The sequence below is a fragment of the Rhinopithecus bieti genome, unplaced genomic scaffold (assembly GCF_001698545.2).
Source record: "Rhinopithecus bieti isolate Rb0 unplaced genomic scaffold, ASM169854v2 scaffold_65416, whole genome shotgun sequence".
Lineage (NCBI taxonomy): Eukaryota > Metazoa > Chordata > Mammalia > Primates > Cercopithecidae > Rhinopithecus > Rhinopithecus bieti.
The window spans coordinates 365,353-374,616 of record NW_016825401.1 but is presented as its reverse complement, the minus strand read 5'-3'; positions in this window follow the sequence as shown (position 1 = coordinate 374,616).

Below are 9,264 nucleotides of genomic sequence, written 5' to 3'. Positions count from 1 at the left end.
TATCCGGTGAAAGAGCAGGCTAGGGGACTGCCGGCACTAGGGACTGAAGAGAGTTAGCAGTCCCCCATGTCGGTGATGCTTGCATTTATTTAGTACAGATTTAATGACAAAGGCTTGGAGCAAACACAGTTTGTGGGTAATTAACAGTGTCGACCCCCCTGAGTAGAGAGCAGTCCTGCATGCGAATGATCAAAGATTGGTTTCTGGAGACTGGAGTAAACAAATTTATCTACATAAGTTCTTTTACATTCCCTTTTTATCTATCCTTGGGTCTCAGGCTCTGAATAAGAAATTCTGGCTGCCTTCAGCCAAATCCTCTTTTGAAGCTTTTGCAAAACCTCCCAGCCTTCCAAGAAGATTCGTGTCTTTCCCTTTTTCTTATAATTTCTCCCACCATCCTGACTGATCTCTCACAGCATTCCCTTTTAAACAAATGGTGCTGGGGTAACTGGCTAGCCACATTAAGAAGATTGACTCTGTACACCTTCCTTACACCATACACAAAAGTCAACTCAGGATTGGTTAGAGACTTAAATATAAAACCTAAAACTATAAAAACTCTCGAAGAAAACCTAAGAAATACTATTCTGGTCAAAGGCCTTGCAAAGATGTTATGACAAAGACTCTAAAAGCAATTTTAACAAAAACAAAAATTGACAAGTGGGACCAAATTAAACTGAAGATCTTCCACACAGCAAAAGAAATTATCAATAGAGTAGACAACCTACAGAATGGGAGAAAAATTGTTGCATACTATGCTCCTGACAAAGGTCTAATATCCAGAATCTATGAGTAACTTAAACAAATTAAACTAAAAACAGACAACCCAATTTAAAAATGGGCAGAAAACATAAGCAGATACTTCTCGAGAGAAGACATTCATATGACCAACAAGTATAGGGAAAAAATGCTCAACATCACTAATTATTAGATATATGCAAATCAAAATCTAGTGAGATATCATCTCACAACAATCAGAATGGCTGTTACTAAAATGTCAAAATGACAGATGCTTGTGAGGTTGCTGAGAAAGGGAACATTTATACACTGCTGGTGGGAATGTAAATTGGTTCAGCCACTATAGAAAGCAGATTAGATATTTCTCAAAGAACTTAAAATAGAACTACCATGCAACCCTGCAATCCCATTACTGGGTATATACCTAAAGGAATACAAATTGTTCTACCATAAAGGCAAATGCTTATTTTCTATTCGTGAGAACTTAGTAACATGTGAAAGACAAGGAAAGCCAGGAAATATAATCTCCACCTGGATTCCCATGGATCATGCTAAAACAAGATTGGAAAGAGGTGGTGTGAGAATAGGTACTAGAGAAAGTTAGCAAGCTTTGCTGTATTGATGAATTTTCTTTTTTATTTTAATTTATTTTTTATTTGACAAATAAGAATTGTGTATATCATGTAGAATATGTTTTGAAATACATATATATGGTAAAATGACTAAAGCTAATTTACATATGCATTACCTCACATACTTCTTTTGTGGTAAAACATGCTGAAAATCTACTGTCTTATCAATTTTTAAGAATACAATATACTGTCATTAACTATAGTTACTGTGTTGTACAACAGAGCTCTTGAATTTAGTCCTCTTCTCCAGCTGAAACTATGTAACCGTTGATCTACATCTCCCCAAACCCCAATAACCCCCAGTCCCTAGTAACCACAATTCTACTCTCTACTTCTGAACTCAATGTTTTTAGAATCCACATATGAGTATGGTATAGTCATGCATGGCTTAACAACAGGGTTATATTCTAAGAAATGTGTACTTAGATGATTTTCTTATTATACAAACATTATCATCTACTTACACCAATCTAGATAATACAGCCTACTACACTACTAAGCTATATGGAGTGGCCTATTGATCCTAGGCTGCAAACCTGTATAGCATGTTACTGTACTGAAGACTGTAAAGAATTACAATGGTGTAAGTATCTGTGTATCTAAACATAGAAAAGGCCCAATAAAATATGGTATAAAACATTAAAAAATGGCCTAACTACATAGGGTATTTATCATTAATGAAGTTTTCAGGACTGTTGTTGCTATGGATGAGTCAGTAAGTGAGTGGTGAGTGAGTATGAAGGCCTAGAACATTATTATATGCTATTTTGCAAACACTGTACACCTAGGCTACATTGAAGTAATAAAAAAAAATTTCTTTCTTATATAATTAAGCTTAATTTACTGTAACATTTATTTCCACTTTAGAAACTGTTATTTAAAAAAAAGATTCTTGTAATAACTTACCTTAAAACACAAATACATTGTATAGCAGTAAAATATTTTCTTTCTTTATATTTTATTCTGTATGCTTTTCCTATTATTTATTTATTTATCTTACTTTTCAAAATTTTTGTCAAAAACTAAGAAACAAACACACCCATTAACCTAGGCCTACACAGGGGCAGAATCATCAATAGCACTGTCTTCCACGAGTTTATCCCGTCCTACTGGAAGGTCTTTAAAGGAAATAATACGCTCATGGTTGTTATCTCCTAGGATAACAATGCCTTCTTCTGGAATTCCTCCTGAAGGACCTGCCTAAGGCCATTTTACAGTTAACTATTTTTTTAATATGTAGAAGGAGTATGCTCTAAAATATTGATAAAAGTATAGTATATTAAATATATAAACCAGTAATACAGTCATTTATCTTTATTATATCATGTATTACACATAACTGTATGTGCTACTGTTTATACTGCTGGTAGCCCAGTAGGTTTGTTTATACCAGCATCATTACAAATATGAGAATAATGTCCTGTACTACAATGTTAGGATGGTGGCTATGAAGTCACTAAGGAATAGAGATTTTTCGGCTTCATTTTAATCTTACGGGAATCCATCACATATGTGTCCAACATTGACTAAAAGATTATGTGGTATATGACTATATATTTTTTCTGTCCCTGGCTTATTTAATAAAGCATTTAACATAACATCCTTCCTATTCATACATGTTATATTAGTCCATTCTCACACTGCTATGAAGAAATACCCAAGACTGGATAAGTTATAAAGAAAAGAGATTTAATTGACTCACAGTTCCACATGGCTAGGAAGGCCTCAGGAAACTTAGAATCATGGTGCAAGGAAAAGTAAACATGTTCGTCTTCACACAGTGGCAGGAGAGAAAAGTGCCAGCAGAGAAAATGCCAGATGCTTATAAAAGCATCAGATCTCACTCACTCACTGTCACAAGAACAGCATGGGAGAAACCTTCCCCATGATCCAATCACTTCCCATTGGTGTCTCCCATGACGTGTGGGGATTATAGAAAGTACAATTCAAGATGAGATTTGGGTGGGGAAACAGTCAAACTATATCATATGTTAACACAAATGGCAGGATTTACTTCTTTTTGTGGCTGAATATTATCCCACTCTCTCTGTGTATACACACCACATTTTCTTTATCCCTTCACATGTGGAAGGACATTTAGATTGTTTTTGTATCTTGGCTATTGTGAATAGTGATACAGTGAACATGGGTATATCTTTGAGATGCTGATTTTGTCCCCTTTCGATATCTACCCAGCAGTTGGATTGCTGGATCATATGGTTGTTCTATTTTTATTTTTTTGAGGACCCTCCATACTGTTTCCATCATGGCTGTACTAATTTAAATTCCCACCAACAGGGTGTGAGGTTCTCCTTTCTCCACATCCTCTCTAACACTTTCTAATTTGAAAATTTTAAAATATCCATCATTTCAAGTAAATCCATAAGTACTTTGAAGTTGAGCGTTCCTAGGCATTATTACTCTTTTAAGATAATACTGCTTAAAACTTAATCTGGTGAAGAATACTACCTCTCTGTGGCCTGTTGCTTTATCAGAATTAAAGCTGTTTTGAGCTCAGATACATTGCATAATGTTCCACAGTCCATGATGGTAGCAGTAATAAGTGGCAATATTGCATATCTTTTTGAAAGGAACTGCTCAATGGCACTCCCCTTTCTGAACATTACATGGCAACCAAAGAATTCCAAATGATTTATAATTAGCAATAGATTGTAGCATGGTAACAGAATGGAGATTAGAATGAAGAATATATTTGACAAGATCACAGAAAATATCAAATAATAACCGCATAGTAAGAAAATATGAATTCTTATTTAATTCACAATGCAGCAACATCCCCATACAGTGCAATTAAAACTTTCATATGTAATCATTCTGACTTGCCCTGGATGCAAGAGTCTTACATGGATCTGCTGTCATAAAAAAAAAAAAAAATAAGTGAAATTAGTGTGGGTTATAAAGGTATAACTTCTATTTATGAGATTTAAAAGTTTGTAATTTGGTTTCTAAAATTTTAGGTTCTAGATTTGCATGTCCTGTTCAATTAACTTTTATAAACTTTAAAAATATTTGGCAAATAATTGTTAAAGGCTTAGTTTAACTATTGAGGAAATACAACTTGCTTACTTGAGAAGGGTCCTAATTTGTGAAAATTACTATATACAGCTGACTGAATGGCAGGATCAAAGGATGAATCCTAATTACCGTAATGTAAAGAACTTGGATATAAATATGTTAACGTATATTTGTCCACAAAGCAGGTGACTTTATGGTTCAAGAAATGGGTAGTATAGTGGACAAATTATCAAGAATCAAAACAGTATTCAATTACTCAATTGCTCATTGCATGCACTCCTTATTCCTCTGACAGAAACAAAGAATTTAGCAGAGGGAATAAAATAGTCTATTCCTCAATGAAATTTCAATCCAAGAGAGAAATATTGAGACAATAAACAAATAATTACAATTCTGATGAATGTCATGAAGGGAGATGCAGAGAAATTATTAACTGAGGCACCCTATCTACTCTGGGGAGATTCACAAAAAATGTGAGATCTTAGTTAATACATAAAGGATGATGTAAACCTACCTATTTGTTGAGGTAGTGGTGGTGAACAGGAGTCCTAGGAAGAAAGATTTCCTGTTTTAATGTCTCAGTTTGAAAGAAAGCAATTCCATTTGTCTGAAGCATAGATAAGAGAGTAGAGAGGAGTGAGAGATGAACTTCAACATGTGTGGAGACAAAATTTTATAGTATATTTTTTTCCATACTAAGAACTTGGTGCACCTAAAAAATGGCAATGGGAAATTATTAAAGGGTTTTTGGTAAGGTGAAAGTGTAATTAGACTTGCATTTCTAAACAATGACTCTGTAAACAGGGAAAAGTGTAGATTAAAGAAAGATTGGATTTGAACTCTGAGGAAGGCCAAAAAGATCTATCCCTAGTTTGGGCAGTAAAGGGCAGTGGGTGTCTGGCTTACGGTAATGGCAATGGAGGTGGAAAGAGGTTGACAAAATGATGGAGAGGGTGTGGATCATTAATATTTGGTGAATAACTAGTAAGTTAAATTTTTTATTAACACAGAATAATGACATTTGTTGAAGGAGGAGTAACAAAAAGAGAAGAGTCAAGGATGATTCCAAAACTGCTGGCTTCACCAACTTGGTGTATATAATTCTCATTTAATATGTTTTAAAACAGCAGAGGAAGGGTAGTTAGGAAGGTGGGGTAGGGTTATGAAACCATTAGTTTAAATTGTGTTTGCGACATCAAAGTAGAACCATCTAGTAAGGCATTAGATATATAATTTGTAGTTCAAGACAAGTTCTAGATTGAAGATAAAAATTCAAGAGTTCTCAGCCTATCTTTGGCAGCTGAATCAATGACAGTGGATGAGATTACTTAGGGAGAATATTAAGGAACAACAAGTACATATTAAGAAAAGGTAAATCAAGACATAGAATTAAGTGAATGATATTCTTTTGCTTTAGTAAACAAAGGGCTTATACAAAGTTATTCACACACTTGTCCATTATTAGCATATAACTAGGATCAACAAAAAAAGTAATGATTTTAAATAATCATTATTGGTTTCAAAACAAAATCAGCTAATTTAAAAGTTTAAAGAATTATAAAATATAACAATTAAATAATATAAAATTACTTAATAATATAAATAAATAAATTATAATAAAAATGCCCTAAAGAAGACACTGACTATAACATTCTAGGACTATAAAAATGATTATGTGTCCTAGTGACAGACTGTCTAGTTAATGATACTAAATGCCTCTTATTAGATAATACATTAAAATTATTTCACTAAAATCTAATTTTATTCTGCATATGACTGTCTAGAGATGTTCAAGAAAAGCTCAGGTGAAAATCTGAAACAAAGTTTCAGGTTTTATTGAAATGTTTTATTGGGCACAATAGTTCTCATAATAAGAAAATAACAAGGCACATGTGTCCATTTTTGTAGGACTTAACTTTCTTTCTTTAAGGCTCGTCTTTACTCCTCTTAATACTTAGAGATACTTTAGTTATTAAGTTCATGATCCTAAAAAAGCTGGTAACTTTGCCTTAAAAATTAATGTGAAGTAACCTTGTGAGAGGAGAAAAGGATAATAGAGTTACAAGACCTATATTTACATCCTGACTTTACTATTTACTTAAATTTTGTTAAGTTCAGTGATTTCATATGACAAATAGTTATACAAATACTTCTATTACTGTGCAAACCAATTTGTGAAGAATAAAAAAAGATGAGATAAGTGATTTTATTACAATATTCAAGGCAGCTTAATTGCTACTTGGAAATGGATCATATAAATAAGGAGCACTATTATCACAAGATTCAAGGAGAAAAATGAAAAGGAGTCTATCTGTGGCATAACAAATTTATTCTGGGGCACTCAGGAGTAAAGAAGAAAGGTCCCAGCTACTAAGCCACCAATAATACTTCTTGAAGACAGCCACATTGACATTAAAGAATAGTATTCTCCTCCGTTTTTTACACCTCCATGAAGGGGAAAAAACATGAAGTAAGGCATAACAGTGGGAGCATAGTACACTTGTATAATTGAAAAGTAAATATTAAAATGTCATATGAATATCCTTGAAATGTTGAAACTTTTTGAAGATCTAGGAAGTATCATTTTAGGTAAATGTTAGCTTTGGAAATCTTACATACAATGTAATAGTTGAAGAATCAATTAAATATCCATAAGGTAATGCTTTAAATTAAATTAGTCTTTTATTTTATAAAATTTATTAATTGAATAAGTAAAAATGACTTGGTTTTCTAGGAAGATGACTTATTAATATAATCAGCAATTTCTAAGTGAATTTCTCCCACTTGACTAGTCATTGCTCACACTGGTATTTTTTTCTGTGCAATATACCCTTGACTTTTTCAGATTGGCAATCACAGAGTTTAAAAGTTTAAGTAACTAGCTGTCCTGAAACTTTCACTATAATTTTACATCAATATCTAACTCGACACTACAGACAAGTACCCTTACAACAGCTATACACAATGTGTGACAAGCATCTGCAGTATATTGCAAACACAAGTGAAATTAGCTTTCATTTCTCAAGGAAGTCATTAAATGGTAGATGTGAACAATATAAATTACTTCCTGTCATCTTTTACATTTGATCAGTTGAAAGATCCTTTCTAAAATGTGAGGAAGAGGAAAGATACTGGAAGTGTGACACCCCTTTATGTTCAATTTGAAGGTTTGTTCAGTTTTATATTCACACCACTTTCTGATGGTCTCTCTTTTCAAAACGGGATTCTTTTGATAGTCAAGCATCTTATATCTTATTCCTCCAGGCTAAGATCTCTATTTTCATTACTTCCTTTGGAAATTTAGAATTTCTGTCTTCCACAATATTAAGTAGAGACTTTTTTAAAGTGCTTATGACTTGACAAAAAAAAAATGCATTAGCTGTGAAAACTGACAAGAAATTGTGCTTGTGGAGACAGCAAGCAGCAGCAAAGCCTCTATTACTAACATATTGCTTTTTATTATAAAATATGAGTCCCATTAGTTTTGGGCTACAGCCAAGTCTCTTCTCATAGTTTAAAAAGGAGTTACCTTGACAAGATTCAACTTAAATCACATATTGATCTATATTATGAACACAAAAGAATCCTTTCTGCATTAAAGTGACAATAAGAGTCTGATTTATAATCCTAAAGCAAAGAAATTCGAAGTAAATCAAATGACTTAGCACTTGTTCCTAGGATTTTTTTTTCTTTTTTTCTTTTGGAAGGGGTGTGAAATCTAAGAGGAAAAAAAGAATAAATGTTACACCAAGCATTCTGTCTGTATACTCAAGATATTATGTGGATATATTAAGCACGTATTTTTAGTTTAGTGGATTTCAAAGAGATAATTCAAAGTTAGATAACTGTCTTTTCAGAAATGCAATGTAATTTGTGGTATTGCTGTAATTTTGAGTGTGCTCTCTTCTTCCTTTTTTCCTTTCCTTTCCCTTCCTCCATCCCTCGTTATCTTCCTTCCTTTCTTCCTTCCTTCCTTTCTTCCTTCCTTCTTTCCTTCCTTCCTTCCTTCTTTCCTTCCTTCTTTCCTTCCTTCCTTCCTTCCTTCCTTCCTTCCTTCCTTCCTTCCTTCCTTCCTTCCTTCCCTTTTCTAGAAGCATATTGTGGATACACGTGTGTCATAATCTTAAATACTCTCCAGAAAATTTATTTCTGGTTAACTTAGTTTAACCACCTAGTATTTCTCTACACATCTAAGCATAATAACTCCATGTAAAAGAAAGTATCTCTCGAGAACAACAACAAAAAAAGACAAACATTTATTTATTCAAAAGATAATCAATCAGTATCAAAAGCTGTTCTGAATGCTGGCAAATGAGATGAAATCCATGCCCTCATGGAACTTGTTAAGGGTGAGTCTACCATAAACATGACAATCATATAGTATTTATCTCCTCTGTAGGAGGGTAGATCAGAGAATGGAAGAAAAAGAAAGGGTCATGATATTGGGGGAAAACTTTTGAAATAAAAAAGTAGTGAACTGTGTTTTCAGGGTACTCTGGGGGCAAAATACACTCTAAGATGAAGAAATGCCATTAATAAAATCCGGTCTTGAGGAAGCAGGAAAAAAGACCAGCTCAAGAAAGATGGTGAAGAGATGTTAGGGAGCATTAAGCCAGTCATTTGGGATATCTAGGGTAAGTGTTACTTATACATAGTTCTGAAACCATAATTCAAGACTTAAGATGATGTCCTCTGTAAAAATACCAACCATCTGAAAAAATGATGAGTATGGACAGTAAGAGTATCTTCATTCTCCCTCAAACACCATATTTCACAGGCAAAAGGAGAAGTGAAACTTCATTCGCTTTTTCTTTTTTCTTTATTTTGGTCCTCGGACATCCCTCAATCTCTCTAATAT